This window comes from Anastrepha obliqua, chromosome 2, assembly GCF_027943255.1.
Source record: "Anastrepha obliqua isolate idAnaObli1 chromosome 2, idAnaObli1_1.0, whole genome shotgun sequence".
In the NCBI taxonomy this organism is placed as follows: domain Eukaryota; kingdom Metazoa; phylum Arthropoda; class Insecta; order Diptera; family Tephritidae; genus Anastrepha; species Anastrepha obliqua.
The window spans coordinates 22,461,904-22,480,247 of record NC_072893.1 but is presented as its reverse complement, the minus strand read 5'-3'; the positions used below and the strand labels follow the sequence as shown (position 1 = coordinate 22,480,247).

At 39.0% G+C, this 18,344-nt stretch overlaps 1 protein-coding gene across 1 annotated transcript in view; it reads right to left on the bottom strand.

Annotated features, from left to right (window-relative positions):
• LOC129238619 (period circadian protein) overlaps window positions 1-11,003 on the bottom strand; it is a 52,693-nt gene extending 41,690 nt beyond the window's left edge. The window contains exon 1 of the mRNA XM_054873700.1: window positions 10,675-11,003. The gene's annotated coding sequence lies outside the window, so the exon portion shown is untranslated. The remainder of the gene's footprint in view (window positions 1-10,674) is intronic.
• Window positions 11,004-18,344: the final 7,341 nt, after the last annotated feature.

The window sequence follows — 18,344 nt, the reverse complement described above, 5'->3', positions numbered from 1 at the left end:
GCTCTAAAAAACGAGGAAGATATAATCGAGGCTACCGAATATCTAACAAAATGCATCCAGGATGCAGCGTGGTCATCCACCACTCATGTGAGTCCTCATACTCGTCCACAAAGAAATTCAAACATCGGTATTTCTCTAAGAAACAAACTGAAAGAGAAACGCCAGGCAAGAAAAATATGGCAACAAACAAGATTTCCTGAATATAAAAGCCGTTTTAACAAATTATCAAAAGAAATAAAATTATTATTGAAAGAGCAACACGATAAAGAAATGAGGCAGTTTCTATGGGGTTTGGAACCAACACACCTCACCAATTATTCCCTGTGGAAAGTCGGCAAAAAAGTACAATAAGTACCACAAAAGAGCACCGTCCTCCACTTCGTAAAAAAGATGGTTCATGGGCGAAAACCGCAATCGAGAAATCTGAGCTTTTTTCTAAATATCTAAAAGATATTTTTACACCAAACGATACTGAACCTGATCTTTGTTTTGACAGCACTGTTGCTGCCTTTTTAAACGAACCCTACCAAATGGAGTTACCGATGAAGAAGTTCACCAAAAGTGAAATAGTTAGCACTATTAAAAAGCTAAAAGATCACAAGGCACCAGGATATGATCGCATCACGGCCGAAATTCTCAAAAAACTACCTCCTGAACCCTATAATTTTATTACCCATTTGTTTAAGGGGGGATTCTACTGTAAAAATCAAATTTTCATGGATTTTGTTTTCATACTTGTATTAATTTAATTAGTAAAAAAAAGTTTAGGGTTACATAAACACAGGTCTTGAGTGTACAAAAAAATTTTTTAAATTTATTTTCATTTCAAAATGGCAGCTGTACAGCCGCTCCCCCGAAACGCCTTTTGAAATCTGCCCACACTGTCGCGCATTTAAAAAAAATCTGAAATGAAAAAAACCAAATTTTTTTTATTATATATCATTATTTTTAGTTGTTAAGCCTATTACTTGCAAAAAAAAAATTTTTTTGTAAAATTTTTGAAGTTTTTTAAAAAATCGATTTTTTTTTGTAGTCATTTTGTTATTAAAAAAGGGGTTATAAATAATAAATTTTTTCCCACCATAGCTTTACAAACTAGTCAATATTGTTAAAAATATACTATCAAAGTTTGAGCTTGATATGTTAATTTTTCACGGAGCTGTGATGTGGGCAATTTTGAAAACGTGGTTTCGAGAAAAACACGCTTAAACAATTTTTCATACTTACAGCATATGACCGTAAATCGCTCGAGCGCTCAGTTTATACCTGCTTTGTTAAAACTTTTATAACTTGAAAACTATTCAAGATTTCTTTTTAAGATTTTCATGGAACATTCTGGAGTTGTTTCTGAGTATGTTTCAACAAAAAGTAAAAAATCGATTTTTTTTAAGTTTTACAGTAGAGTCCCCCCTTAATGCGTGCTTAACCAGAAACATTTTCCCAGCTCAATGGAAAGTAGCAGAAATTAAAATGGTGCTCAAGACAGGAAAACCAGGCGATGAAGTGAAATCCTATCGCCCTATCAGTCTTCTACCAATACTGTCAAAAGTTTTTGAAAAGATCTTCCTTAAACGTTAAATGGTTTTTATCGAACGCAAACAAATAATTCCGAAACATCAGTTTGGTTTCAGGAATGAGCATTCGATAATTGAGCAAGTCCATAGACTTGTCGAAAAAATACAAACAGCGCTCGACCGAAAACAAATCTGCTCAGCAGTTTTCCTGGACATATCACAAGCCTTCGACCGAGTGTGGCACCAAGGCCTACTCTTTAAAATAAAAAAGAAATTACCACTAAATACCTATTTGCTCCTTAAATCATATCTAAACCAACGAATGTTCTACGTAAATTACGAAAATGAAATTTCCAATTTCCAACAAATTAAAGCTGGGGTCCCACAAGGCAGTATATTAGGTCCAATCCTGTACTTAATTTTTACATACGATCTGCCAAACACAAAAGGTGTACTAACTGGTACTTTTGCCGATGACATCGCTATTATGGCGACAGCAGTGGATCCCGTAGAAGCCTGTTATATGCTCCAAATAAGCATAAATAAAATCTCCAAATGGCTCCGGAGCTGGCGGTTGAAAGTAAACGAACATAAATCTCAACACGTAACCTTTACCACAAAAAGAACCACCTGCCCACAAATCAACTTAAACCGTATTCCGATTCCGCAATGTGATAGTGCTAAATATCTAGGCATTCATTTGGATAAACGAAAAGGAAAGTTCTAGGTTTAATATTCCGTAATATGTATTGGCTGCTAAACCACAAATCCACCCTCTCAATGGACAACAAACTTATCCTCTACAAATCTGTGATAAAACCAGTCTGGACTTACGGAATCCAACTGTGGGGTACTGCGTCAAATTCAAACTTGGAAATCCTGCAGCGTTTCCAGTCCAAGACTCTACGCACCCTAGTCAACGCTCCGTGGTACGTGACAAATGCCCAAATTCATCGGGACTTAGACATCCCTTCAATAAAAGAGGGTTACAAAATGTAACCAGTAAATACCGAAATCAACTTCAATCGCACCCAAATGAACTGGCCTCTACCCTCATGTCACCATCATGTGTCTTTTTCAGGTTGAAAAGAAAAACACCAATTCAGCTCGTCCAAGAGCCATCTATAAAATATTGAATTATTTATTAGAAAGAATATTTCACTGGAAATATTACTTTAATACTAAAATCAAAGCCACTCTTAAATGTAACCAAATATTTGTAAAATGTCTTCTAAGAATTGTAAGTATAGACAGAATACAAAATAAAGTTTAAAAAAAAAAAAAAAAAGTAAATCGAAATAAAAATACCATCCACAACTTTTTGAAAAAATCCTGAAGGATATGGAAAAATTAAAGCAAACGGTCCGAAGACTAAGATTGACAACGGGTGTAAGATAGAGATAAGACGGTTGGATGCCAATAAAAACATCAGCCCTAACCAAATTAGATGCGAACTTTCCTCTTAATATTATGAATAGAAGAATACGGCAAATTTTGAGTGAATATTCGAATTTAAAATATCGAAATAGACTAGCCGCACCGAAGCTTACACCACGCCACAAAGAGCTAGGCTGGAATTCACCGATATGGGATGATGAATGGCAAACCATCATTTTTAGCGTTGAAAAAAAAAAGTTATCACAATGGAACTCATGATTGTCAGAAGTAGTGGAGAGAAATTCGCCAGCTACGACAAACGCGTCACTCCCGAAACTTCCATAGTGGCTCTCTTATGACCTGTGTGACGTGGCGTGCTTTAGCTACCGTGGCAAGACCCCCCAATTTGTCTTATTTCGCATAAGATGTACGCAGAAAACTACGTAGGGACCTTAGATGAATTTTTTTTTGATTTTTACCGAAGAATTTCACGGAGAGGCGTGAACGTATCAACAGGACAATGTTCCAATCCACAGTGCTGAGCGTACATAGCAGTTTTTCGAGTCCTGCGCTGAAGTGAGTCCAGACCTAATTCCATAGAAGAACCTCCTGCAGTATTCTTAGTAAGCCAGTTTGTCAAGGGCGGACGCAAGTTTATTAATCTATTGCACCTTAAAAAGGCTATTCAATAGGAATAAGCAAAAACAGTCCTTAGTGTCCGTCAGGCACTCGTAAATTCGATGCTACAACGACTAGTATTAGCTACAATAAAACCCGGAGGACATGGAAGCTGTTAAATGTAATTGAATATTGTTTTCTTCAGATTCATTGTTTTCTCAGGTTTAATATTAGTTTTGTCTCATTTTCCCTTATTTCCTTTTAGGCCCCTGAAAATTAGTAAATTTTTACTTTAAAAAGCTGAAATAAATCCTTTGACATTTTTTTAATCTTATTCTTAGTTTTGTTTTCTTCGCCTATGCCGAATGGTAAACAGATTTAACCTCTGCTTAGTTTATTACAAATCGAGTATTTCAATAATTGTGTCCCACATGCCGGATGGAGCTCAATACCCTGTCTCACCAAGCACCACTATACTCAGATATCTCTTTAGGTAAAAGAAAAATTGAAAGAAAAATGACAAGCCAGAGAAACATGGCAAAGAAGCAGACACTCTGAGGTAAAAAAAAAACACTTAACTTACTTACTGAAGAACTCAAAAAACTCTTTAAAAAAGAACACTACTTTCAGCTCCAGAACTATTTCAGCTTCATGAACTATTTCAAACTTCTATAAAAAGAATGTGAAATTTAAAAAGGCCAACTCTAGCATAGTCATCCATCAAAATGGAAACTAACAAATGGGCTAAAACAGATCTCGAAAAGGCAAACACATTTGCTCGTCACTTGACCCGAGCGTTCTGCCCCAATGAAATCGAACCCTCTCAAGGACTGTTTAATAAGTAAAAGATATCTTACATAGAACACACGCACCAGATTGACTCACCGATAAAAAAAATTCTCAAAAAATGAAGTTAAGGAAGCGATAAAAAAACTTAATAAAAATGAGGCACCTGGATATGACCTCATAACGGGAGAGTTACTAAAAGAACTTCCAGAAGAAGGACTCACTTTCCTTACGTACATCTGATTTTGCTCCACCTCAAAGGAAAGTAGCTCAAGTAAAAATGATCCTCAAACCAGGAGAAAGCGCTGAACAAGTCGAATAATATAAGCCCATCAGCCTATTGCCTCTAAAGTAATGGAATCCCTTTTCCTCAAAAGATTGATGTCTATAATTGAAGACCGAATCCCAATCTCAAATCACCAATTGGGTTTCAGGAAAAATCAGAGTACCATCGAACAAGTACACAGACTCGTTAATAATATTCACCAAGTATTTGAACAAAAAAAAATTACACAGTGGTTTTTTTCGATATTCGAGTCTTTGACCGCGTTCGGCATGATGGCTTACTCTATAAAATAAAAGACTCTCTACCAATAAACTATTACTACTAATAAACGGTACTATGATCAGAAAGTACCGGGAATGTTTAAATAAATCAAAACATAGTTAAATTTCAGCCAAATTTATTTTATCTCCTTCAAAATATGACCCGTCTGAAGCAACGCTCATGTCCCAACGTTTAACCCAGTCCTGCATGCACCTGTATTAGGCCGACGAAGGGATGGCCTTCAGCTCCTTCCTCGCATTTGATCTCTTCTATCGACTGAAATCTCCCTCCACGAAGTGGTAACTTCAACTTGGGAAACGAAAGGAAGTCGCACGGGGCCATATCAGGTGAATACGGTGCTTGCACGATGGTATTTACTTCGGGTTTTGTCAAATAATCCAGCACAATTCGGGCTCGGTGCGATGGCGCGTTATCATCATGCAAAATCCAAGAATTGTTTGCCCACATTTCTGGCCGGCCAGGCAAACACTAATGATCCGATGGAAAGTGACAGATGTGTGTCTTACAGTCCTGCCAACATAAGAAAAAAAAAAATATGGACCGGTACCCACGTGCGAGGTTCGTTAAAATTAAACATTCCCGGTACTTTTTGATCATAGGGTATTTACTAAGTCTTTTCTCGAAAATTGATATTTCTTTGTCAAACAAGGTGAAGAACAGTTTGAACTAAGTGAAAGTTCAGCTGGTGTACCCCAAGGGAGTATTATGGGCCCCATCCTATACTTGCTATATGCATAGGATCTACAACCTTCTGAAGTAATAATAGTCGGAACTTTCTCGAATGATACTGCCGTACTCACAATTAACTCCCATCCTCATGTGGCACCCAAAAACTACTGAAAACGACTTGATAACTCATTGGCTGAAAGAATGGCACATTAAACCAAACGAGACAAAATCTTTTCAAGTGACTTTTACCCTAAATCGAAAAACTTGCCCACCCGTTAGGCTCAATAACAAAATCATTCCCCAAATCAACGTCACAAAATATCTCGGCATGCATCTTGAAAGCAAACGTACATGGAAACCCCACATGTTCACCAAACGGAAGGCTCTAGGAATAAAACTCAGAAGTCTACAGGGTCCGGCACTCGAAGTGTAGCTAATTAAAAAGGCCATAAATTTAGTTTGGAAAATTACTTTCATTCAATTCAAAGTAAAAAGTAAGTGAAAATAATACGAAATTAAGAATCAATTTACTTTTGCTCGATATGACCACCTTTTGCCTTGACTATGGCCTTGAGAAGGTCCAGAAACGAATCGCAAGCTGTCCGAATGTGACTTGCAGGTGTTTTGGCCAACTTGCGGACAATGGCTTTTCCAAGGCCTTCCTTCCCGGAGAAGGACTTCTTCTTCCTCTGCTTCTACCAGGTGGTACCGCATTGGATACTTTCAGACCCGGAATACTGTCATGACCTAGTCAGCGGAGCCGTTGAATCTATGCCTAGGTCGCGCCCTGCGCCGATGGGTAGTTCTTTAAGCATCTTCCAAGCGGAAATGTATGCCATCTGTTTATGTGCAGAGATTAACTTAGACAGGAACTTACGGCGGCACTGAAGGCTTTGTCTTTTCAGCGAGATTAAGCCTTTACTGGTCCTTGAGTGTATCGAGAAACTGAATCTCTTAGGAGTTAACAATCACATCCGCCTAATTTGGGTCCCAAGACACAAGGGTATAACTGGGAACGATGTAGCGGACGCATCGGCAAGAGAAGATGTGGCCACGTCATTAATAAGATTCGAGCCTTTCCTTGCTACGCTTTCCAAGCTTAAGAGTGAAGAGCTAAAGCTAAGGGTGCTTAGCTAGCACCACACTATGGGGCTATGTCAGCCGAAATCTTTACTGGGCGGTACAACCAAAAGAGGTTTAAAAAACTCAAAACTCTTCTCAAGGATAAACTGAGATTGCTCACGGGCATTCTTACAGGCTATTGCAGACTACGAAGTCATCTACAGATGATCGGGATTTGGTCTACCGACTCTTGTAATTTCTGCGCCCAATCTCAGGAGACTTCAATGAAACCCCTTCTCCTTGAATGCAGCACTATAGCGCGGAGAAGGTTGGGACATCTTGTTCACTCCCAGCCAAAAGAAAGGCACATATGCCCAGTCCAACCCAGCTCTATCTTAAGTTTAATAAGGGAACTGGGGAACTGGGCATGTGTTGAGATGAGTTTCCATATGAGTTTATTGCTCTTATCGCTGCTTGACTGTCGCGGAATATACATATTTATTTTGGAGTTACTCGAAGTCTCTGCAATTGCTAATTCTGCAGCTTTTTCTACAGCAAAGGCTTTTGCTTGAAAGATACTGCAGTGGTCAGTTGCGCAATAGATCCCTGCACCTTTATAAGGAATACGCATTGTGAATATAAGTCAAATTGTACTACAAATGCACAATTTCCATGCACGAGTATCTTGACCCCACCACCATCTGAGGGATTGAGCCCAGCAAACACTGTTTTCGTATTTTCACGGATGGCTCCAAGACCGAGCACGGTTCCGGTTCTGGTGTCTACTTGGAATTCAGCAGGACAAAACTACTCTTTGCTCTTGGAATGTACGCATCTGTGATTCAAGCGGAGAAGTATGCCGTTCAAGAAGTAATGAACTTTCTTGTGGAAACCAGGCTGAATGGGTTACTTCAACCCACAAGCGACTTTGGCAGGTTGACAGAGATTGCAGATGAACAAAACTGATGTTACCTCCATGTCCGACAAACTATCGCAGATTCTCCCATCATTAAGCAGAAGAGACTGCACTCAGTTGGGTGGGTTGATGACGACCCACTTTCTATGGGCGAAGCACATGGAAAAGGTAGGCATCTCAGAGAGGGCACTCTGCGCAGTATGTGGAGAGGAGGATGAGACGGCGGACCACTTTCTCTGCGCCTCCCCGGCCTTCGTTCGAATCAGGCATGAGGTCTTTAGCACTGATGTGTTAAGAAGCGAGCACCTTGGCTCCTTGGCACCACAAAATCTACTCAGATTTCTTCGGAGGTCGAGTAGTTGTTGTCTGAGTGCTGTACTTGCTGAAATAGAAATTGAAATTTGAAGAGGTCGAGCCATGGAGCACCAGGAGATTTGGTGGCTCCTAAAACACTCAGGCTAAAAAGCCCATTGTATTTAGAGCTATGGAAAGAGGGTAGATAGTCAAGGAGGGAAGGACAAAAGTATCAGGGAAAGAGATAGGAAAGAATAGAGACAGAGATAAAGGTAGTTAGTCCTATGAGAATTCTCCAGATTCTTTGGCAAATCTGCAAATATCCTCCAGTTTTAGAGAACGAATATTACTCGTTCTCAAGACATTGGAACACAAAACTCGTAGCCTTGCTCTAGGACACTCACAGAGAAAGTGCTCAGTGCTATCCGCCTCCTCCAAGCACGACAGGCAAATTGGATCCTCAATGATTCCAATGGTGATCATATGCTGACCCCATGGGTTGTGTCCTGAAATGATACCGACCATCAACCGAACGTCTTTCCTTCCAAGTTTTAGTAGAAAGTTTGACAGTTTTTTGTTCGGACTTGTCACAAAACACTTTGCAGTGCTGCAGTGTTCCAGACCGGACCATCGCTCTTTATGTAGATTGCCTACATAATCGCTGATCCGATTCATGATTCCTGCGGAACTGATTACGATTATTGGCTCTGGCCTTTGTGGGGGAACCGCTGATCCACGGTTGGCCAATTCATCGGCAATTTCGTTTCCTTGAACACCGGAGTGTCCTGGAACCCATATAAGTACAAGCTGTACTTGCTAGTTGTCCCGACGAAAAAAAAAATGGGATTAAGATTGCTTTAGAGCGCCTTCGAGGTCTGAGCTGCTCGTACGCTGAAAATTCCAAGCCTTTAGCTCATTGAGAACACAAATTTAAGTTAACTGCAAAGTTTTATTCAGAATTCACGCGCACGAAAGTGACCTAAAGAAAATGTTTTTAAAATCGCCAGTGTAGGCATAGTGTTAGCTGTCAAGCGGTATACTCATTTAAAATTCTATAATTAAATTTACCCATTCAAAAGTGTATTTTTTTTGTTCTTTAGCGCAGTATTTGTCTGTAACTAAATTGCAAGTCATATTCCGCGTGATTTTTATATAACGCAAGGAAATTTATATTTTATTACACAGGCCGGCGAAATTTAACTTTTTTCAGTTTCTAGAATGGCTGTACTTGTTTCTTGTAGTTTTTTATGCGCTGAAAACGAATCTGACCTTCAAAATGCTCCATCACGTCAGGATTTTTGGTAAATGAAGCCTAAAAGGTCAAAAAATGGCCATTTTAGCCATTTTTGATAATTTTTTTTTGGGATAGAAATTTTTTTTTTTCAATTTTCGACGAAAAGGTCGCATAGTACAACTCTTTAGCTTTAAAACCCTTTTTTTTTAAATTATTGTACGATTTTTTAAAAAAAAGTTATGACATTTTGAAATTAACAGTTTCAGTTACGCCAATAGACGTTATACCCAACGTATACGTAACTGAAACTGTTAATTTCAAAATGTCATAACTTTTTTTTAAAAAATCGTACAATAATTTAAAAAAATGGGTTTTAAAGCTAAAGAGTTGTACTATGCGACTTTTTCGTCGAAAATTGAAAAAAAAAATTTCTATCCCAAAAAAAATTATCAAAAATGGCTAAAATGGCCATTTTTTGACCTTTTAGGCTTCATAGTTAATAATTATTTTTTGATTTTATGAAAAATGTTTCTTGTGTTAAATAAAGCCTCAGTTTTTATAACGTTCAACGTATTTATAATTTTAACTGCGCACTCCAATACCTCTCGTCCCCAGCGACGCTCGCCCGTCGAGCGGCTCCGTCCCCAAAGGGTTAATAACTTTATTTTACTGAATTTTTTTTTTTTCAAAATTTGTTTCATTTGAGGTGAATATTGTTTCTTATTTTTTTAAAGTATGTTAGTTTAGATATAATAAAATTAATTCAAATCTATTTTAAATGTAGCAAAAACTGTTTTAAATTTAAGATAAAAACGCAGAGCAAATTTATATTTTATTTTGAATAATTTTATTGTGCTGAATTTTTTTTTTTTTTATTTATTTCATGGAAATTTTGTTTTTCAAAATTTATTTCATGCAAATTTTTTTTAGTTTATATGTTTCATGCGAATTTTCAAATGTGAGGTGAATACTGTGTTTTTTTTTTCAAAAATATTTTAATTTAAAGACATTAAAATTAATTCAAATCTTTTTTAAATTTAGCAAAATCTGTTTTAAAATTAAGATAAAAACGCAAAGCAGCTTTATATTTTATTTTGAATAATTTTATTTTGTTCAATTTGTTTTGTTTCAAAATTTGTGTCATGGGAAGTTTTTTTAGTTTATTTATTTCATGCGCAAATTCAAATGTGAGGTGAATACTGTTTTTGTTTTTTCTTTTCAAAAGTATGTTAATCTAAAGATATGAAAATTAATTCAAATCTATTTTAAATTTAATAATTTATTTTTTAAATTTAAGGTAAAAACGCAAAATTTATATTTTATTTTCAATAATTTCATTATGCTGAATTTTTTGTTCAAAATTTATTTCATGCAAATTGTTTTTTAGTTTATTTGTTTCATGCGCATTTTCAAATAGGTATTTTTTTCAAAAATATTTTGATTTAAAAATATTAAAATGAATTCAAATTTATTTAAAATTTAGCAAAATCTGTTTTAAATTTAATATAAAACACAAACATTTTTTAATTATATAATTTAATTTTTTTACCTTTTCTCAAGTGCTCATTTATATAACTCAAATATAATATTTTATGATTATTTTATATTTTCGCATCACTTCATTATACATACGTACACAAAATTTGTATTTTTCCCTTGCACTTTCCCTCAATAATGTTTCAATAACACTTTTTCTTAAATTCACTTTGCTTGCACAAAAATTTTCACTTGAGCATCTGAACAATATTTTGCATTAAACAAATATTAGCAAAATATTAAATCGCGTAGTTTTGTTGTACGTTCAATGCCATTCAAGTGCAGCTCGGTTGCTCATTGTCATTTTACTGCAAATATGCAAGCATGTATGCGTGTGTGTGTGTGGGTCTATTCGTAGCTGAACCGTTTTCACATGCGCCAACAACTTGTCACCGGAGAATTCATAAAAGCACTGAAATGCCAGCAAAACGTTTCCATAATATTTGACTCAATTCGCAAATAGCGTTAGACGTATTGGTGCTGCCACAAACAAACAACTGTTGAATGAGTGCGAGTGCTATTTGAATGGACAGCCAGCAGCCAGCTAAATATGTAGATATATGAAAAATGCACTCAGAGCAAATGGTGTAAGTTATTTTTATTCTGACGCGCATAAATTTTTGAAAGCAGTTGCGGATACGCGAACGAACTGCATCTAGTGGACGCGAGGGTTACTATTAGCGTAGAATATATTCCGGGATCCAGCAACAGTAGGGCCGGTTATTCTTACAGAAGCCATAATTGTTGAGCTTGAACTGAGAATAAAATGTTTTAAATCGGTTTATGACCAGATTGGATTAAAATTGAAGAAAGGCACTGGACCAAAACGAGTGAGCAAAAAGCGAAAATATTTGCTGAACACCTTGCGGAAACCTTTAGCCCAAATGACGGCTACGATTTAATCGAAGCAACAAGCAAAAGTTTGCATGAATGCGCTGTTCACATTACTCCAGCTACCAGCCAAAAGAAGTTGGCAAAGAAATCAATAAAATGAAGCTGAAAAAGTCTCCTGGTTTTCATTTAATACCCGCTGAAGTGCCACGAAAACACCCAATGAACTGCCTAATTTACTTGACGTTCGCTTTTTGTTTTTCGTCGGGACAGACTAGCAAGTACAGCACTCAGGCACAATTAAGTCCATTGTACTACACCTGAATTCCCTTTTTAATTTTCTTTAAATCTACTTGACCTCCGAAGAAATCTGAGTAGATCTTGTGGTGCCAAGGAGCCAAGGTGGTCCCTTCTTAACTCAAAGTCCTCAAACCTGATTCGAGCGAAGGCGGGGCAGATGCTCAGGAAGCGGTCCACCGTATCATCCTCCTCTCCACATGCTGTGCAGAGTGCACTGTTTGAGATCCCTACCTTTTCCATGTGCTTTGCTCATAGAAAGTGACCCGTCATCTGTCCAACCAGCCTCCTACAGTCCTCTCTGCTTAGTGAAAGGACTAACTGCGACAGTCGGTCGCACATGACAGGTAACATCAGTTTAATTCATCTGCAGCCTGTCTCAGCCTGCGAAGCTCGCTTGTAGGTTAGAGTAACCCGTTTACTAACCGTGGCTTTGATGGCTGCAGAAGAGAGTGGTAGAACGGGCTCCGGGCCAAGGAGCTTACTTAATAAGTGCTTGAGCTTGAGATATATGCCATTATACTAGAAATTCACGGAAGTTATAATGATACCCAAGTCTGGAAAATCTCGTAACGAAGTCTCTAATTTTTTCAAAAATACTGCTAGCATAATTCTGCCAGGTGCTTTCGTCATATCTCGATGACAGGTACTTTTGCGTTAAATACGAAAATGTCTATTCTGTTAAAAAAAAAAAAATAAGCGCCGGCGTACCACAAGGGAACATCTTGGACCCTCTGCTGTATCTCCTCTACACACAAGACCTACCATCGGCAAACCAATATGTAACTGCAACATTTGCAAATCGCCAGTGCTGCTACTGAGCTTCAAGATCTTATCAACCAGACTGTTTCCTTGGCCAAAAAGTGGAAAATTCAACTAAACAAGAAAAAAAATACTGAATACAAATCAATCTTATGCCAATGAAGCCGAGGAAAGGAAAGGAAAGCGCACGTAAAAAAGAAACGCGACGAGCTCGATTTGAAATTCAAAAAAAACGAGTACATTACCTAATTGGGCGGCATTCTTCGACTTTATCAACTTTCAACAAATTACTTATATGCAAACAAATCTTAAAGCCTGTCTGTGGACCTATGGCATCCGATTCTGAGGATATGCAAGCAAAAAGTACATCACCTCCATTCAACGTCTGCAGAACGAGGTTCCTCGAAATATAGTAAATGACCCATCCTGCATATGAAACAGTGATCTTCACCGTGATCTCGGCATGTTAACTGTCACTGAGGTGATGAAACAATTTGCCACAGCTCACAAACAGCGTCTACAAAACCATGTCAACATGACTGCGTCTAGCTTATTTCAGCTGAATATTACGCAAGGACGGCTAAAGCGCATAAAATTTGCTGTTAAAACCCAGTTACTCTTAAATCATTGGGCAGTCCTCTAATTCAGAATTGGCTGGACAACGCAAGCTAATCCATAGCAATATTTAGGCGCACATTTTCTGGAGAGACATTTGACCATTTCGCCATTGTGGACTACTGCCAACATTTATTTGACTCGCAGGTCGAAAATACACATAAATAGGTCCATGGTTGAAAAAAATCATATCCATCCACATGATTGAGATTTGGTCTACGGAGTCTTGCTGTTTTTTGCGATTAATCTCAGGAGACTCCAATGCACCTTCTTCTGGATCGCAGCGCTATAGTGAGGAGAAGGTTAACACATCTTGGCTAATTGCAGCCAGAAGAAAGGCACACACGCTCAATCCAGCCCAGCTCTATCCTGAGCTTAATAAGGGAACTGAGTCTGGATGAGGTACTGTGATGAGTAGAATTATCAAAGGACCATGAAGTCGAAGTGAAAACCTCTTATAAAATCTATCTATCTATCTAAGTTTGTGTGTGGTGAAATTTTCTAGAGAATTTCGTTAGAGGAACGATATCAGTCGTAGTTCCCTATCCTAACATGTTCCTTGGGTAGTAGAACGCACACCTTCCATTTGGTTGCTCAAGAATACCAAGTAGGTGTCGAGTGGCTAAGTGGGCTTTGTTAATAGTCTTCCCAATATCGGTTAGTCTACCCAGGTATTTGCTCTCACTGCGCATAAGAGACTGCAGACAACTTGCCAGACTCGTGGCCGGCTTCTGGAAATAAGACGAAAATTATGGTTCAATAGATTTATTCTTTACACTTCTTCTCCCTTGGCGTGATAACCGCTTACGCGATTTGGGTCGGGAGGATGGTCCCATATATAAAAGTCTTTGAAGTGGAAAAAGCACCTGATTGGAATTCGCTTGGGAGCGGTCAGGACGATTCCTCTGAATATGGTCCAAGCAGCTCACAACTTCCGGGCTTCGATTCCAAATATCCACTCGAGAGCAAGCTAATGTGAGAAGGCGAAGCAATCCAGGATATTTGGTTGTGAGCTCCTTCTTTCTTTACACACTTTGCGGGGCTCGAAGAGCGATGCAACCTCAAGCTCAACATTTAAACTTTTGAAGTGACATCAAGTTTTTGTGAGGACAAAGAATGTGAGACATGTGAACGCGTGTTGTTCGGTACTAACAGACATTTGGCTAGGGTATGCGGGACTAACTGTATTTAACACTTTTCGCCAATAGCTGAACTCCGTTGATGAGCGAAAGAACGCAAAACCAAGTTAAAATTATTGGAATGGTTGGTTGAAGTAGTGATTTACCAGGAATCCAATTAATGTTTCCGCACCATTTTGCTGCCACATCCTCGCTGCCAACAAGTGATGCGATTACCCCTTCGCGATTATATCCAGTCTGTGCGATTGAGAAACCTAATTAGGCTGTTTACTTCTAATCCAGCCAGCTCTTGACGGTTTTCAAAAAGCGGTTTGCCAAGGGTTAACATCCTCGCCTTGCATAGGGCAGGGCCTTCACAGAGGAAATTGAAGATATGATAGTTTCCTTTTGCTCCGGTTGATTACAACTATGGCAGTATATATTATAAGGGATACCCATTTTAGTTGCCTGCTTTCCTATGGATCAGAAGCCGGTTATCACTGCCGTAAGTCTGTAGGCATCCCGTCGTTTCATATTTGCCAATGTTGATGTTTGTTTGTGGTTGTAGGTGGACCAGAAAAGGTGGGAATAGAATACTGGAATGGATGTGGATTGGTCACACTTTACGCAAAGAAGCCGGTAAAATAGCGAAGAAGGTAATGGAATAGAATCCACTCACAGTGAGAAGAAGAGCGCCTGTCAGGCCAAAGAAAGCTGGAAAAGAGCTGTGCATTGCGAGACGGCTTAACTCGGGTTAAGTTGGAAGTAGGGGTGAAGATGTTATCCCCAGAAATCGGACGAGATGGCGCGTTGGTGCTGTGGGTGTCCTGCCAGGGTGTCCCGCTAGGAACTCACGGAATCAATGATGATGGTCTTTTGTGTCCCCTTCTACTGACTTTGCAGGTTGTCTAATGTCTCCATCTACAAACCGTGATGCGTAGATATTTTGAAAAGATTGCCTTCTTGATTGTTTGATCCCCCCATCTACAATTCGTGATTCGAGGATATTTTGAGGAGATTGCAATCTTGATTGTAGCCAATGGTGTGAATACCGATTCTGCAAGAATGTTACTCACGGCAGAACCCCCCATTGGCAGTTCGTCCGCTTTTTCGTTTCCTTCAATGTTCCGTTGCCTCGGAATCCAGATTAAGTTAAAGGTTTACGCTCAAGGTGGTAAAGCTATTCCTGCTTTGTTCTACCAGTTTAGAGGTTGTTGTAGCCAAATTCAGTGCTTGGATTGCAGTTTGGCTATCCGAAAGAACAGCGATATTGCACTTAAAAGAGAAGTTCATGGAATGGTACATCTGACATGAAAATGAGATAATCACAATAAATGTTTTGTACTAAGTCGCAATGCAGTGAGCACTTAAAAGACATCAAATGTTACCATTATACCGCAAGCCGGCACACTATTGTTGGCTTTATAGCGAGTTGTATTCCTCTAAGCGAGTACCCCCGTGGAAGTGGTATATAGACTCGACTTTGTGTTAATTTTTTTATGTAAACCAGACTGCTTCTCCGACCGGTGCCGTAGCCGAATGGGTTTGTGCGTGACTACCATTCGGAGTACGTAGGCTCGATCTGCTGTTCGGAGGCGTTTTAAAACTGTAGGTCCCTGCATTTGTGGAACAACATCAAGACGTAAACCACAAATAGGAGGAGGAGCTCGGCCAAACACCTAACAGAAGTGTACGCGCGAATTATTTACTTCTTTTAAACTGATTCTCAGCGATTTTGATCTCATGAAACTCCAGAGAAGCAACTCCGCTGGAGCAAGTTAATCACTCCATACCTTGACTTACTTCAAGCGCACATAAAAATATATCAGCAGATCTTCACTATTAACACTTTTTGACGCCAAGCACACGTAGAAGCGATATATCAGCGCGAATATTGTGCCGACGTCGCGGTGAGAATTTCTTTTAGTGTTCGTAAATGTGTTACACAAGCACGACGGCGCTACTCTATGCATCAATATTAACTCAAATTGCCAGCGCGCACGTTACGACAATTCCAACAAATGCCGCCTTCGGCTGTGCCACCTCGCCGACACACTTAAGTCACGTCTTGTCACACGTGAGTTTGAGTGAGAATTTTGTTGTTTTGTTGTTTTGCTGTGTTATTGTTTTGTTTACTGCGAACGTGTTCTCATTTGTAGCTGCTCCATTATGCATTCCGGTATTCGTAAATAATCGTAGCTATACACACGCACACACACACACTTTGCACTTTTAATGTGCAATTCATGAAAACGAATGGTTGCCGAGATAGATAAACAGGCACGATGTGGTGAGGTAAGCGGCAAAGTCCATTGAAGAAGCTTTCAAAGTTAACCAATCGTTTTAGAGAAGAGTGAGCGATAGGTCAGGTCAAGCAGCAAACTGACAAATATCAACAGAATGCCTTTAGCAAAGTGGTTGCGCCACTACTTAGCGCGAAAACTTGCCGGGCTATGCTATTTGCAGTTTTTATTGCTTTTTTTTTGCGAAAGTAATTTATTTGAACGCTGAAGTTTGTTTACGCTCGCAGTGGTAGAACTTTAGAACTTTGGGTTTAATTCTTTGTAAGTATGCAACTAGCAGACTCACGCTGGCTAAAAAAAAAGTACAAAAGCACACCAACCCTGCAGAGAAATCCAGTGTTGTGAAATTGGTTCGGTTCTTTGGAATTTAGGACTACGACTAGTGCGCGTTGAGAGAAGCTGACAGAGAAGCTGTTTCGTATAAGCAATCGCCGAATTTTATACGACGATGGCCCAAGTAGTGTCAGAGCAGCCTCTTAGGATACAGCTGAGGCTGCTCTTCCTCAGCGAAGTAATACTTCGGCTTATATGGGTTTCGAGACATAGATATATTGACGGAAATTGCAAGGCCGATGAGCTAGCAAGAAAGGGTACTAATCTTCCACTGCTTGCAAATAGAGGCAATAGTGGAATTCCTATGGTAACTTGCAGATTAAGGATAAAAAATAATATTATCCCGGCTTTTACTCTATTACAGTCTCGCATCATGAGCCCGTATTGGTTCGTAATTGGTGAATTCGGTCTAGTTCTGAACCAGAAATGTGTTCCACTAGTTAAAAGTTTTCCTGCCGGGACGAGACGATGATTTAGGATTTGAGCGAGTATTAGAGAGCTTTGCGTTAGCTTATTATACTCTTGTAGTTGTTGTTTTTTTAAGTTCACCCACTAGAAATGCAATTTCAGCGTCTTGTGCGCGTACAAATTTAATTAAGAATTGGCTTTACACACATTTGCTCGAGTATGTGAGTGTGCGTGCGAATTCGTGTAGGCAAATAAGGCGACCGGTCGCTGAAGCTTTTGTTATAATTTCTTGTTTTCAGAGACGCACAACCCGAGGCGCCTTTTGTATGGAAAATTTATATTGCAAAAAAGTTGGGATTTCGTATACCAAAGTTCACTCCATAACTGGCCTATATGAATCTGTATTTTCATATGAAAGGGCAAATCTACAAAATAGAGATACAAAATTTTATGGAAATCAGAATGCTTAGCCTTCATAACCCATTTTTCTCCACCTACGAGTACATATACGCGGTCGACGTAGCTGAGTGGGTTAGTGCGTGACTATCATTCGGAAGTGCAAAGGTTCGAATCTACGTACATCATCATTATCATCAATACTCCTTTGTCTCTGTTGCGGAGCATAGGGCCAAAGTAAAATTTTTCCATTTTGTGCGATTCCCGGATATATTTTTCACTTGCTGCCAGGTCATTGTTTTGTCTACGGCTTTGTAATCCTCTTCGATGCTGCGTCGTTAAGAGCCCGTAGGTCTGCCTCTTCTGCGCTGTCCTTCGGGGTTCCAGTGCAGCGCTTGTTTGTGGATTTCAGTGCCACCTTTCCGGGTATGGCCAAGCCATTCCCATTTACGTTCTCTTATTTCATTTGTGATTGGTTTTTGATGGCATCGTCAATGCAATTCGGTGTTAGATATCCAGTTGTCTGGCCAGCAGATACGTAGAATGCGTCTCAAGCAGCGGTTCACGAACACTTGAAGATTCTGTATAATTTCCGCATGTTTCACAGGCGTAGAGCAGAATCTCCGCACATGAATGAGAAAAAAGTTTGGCCAATATTTTATTTTATACGTAATTGAGCCATACCAATATTATCATAATAAAGAAAA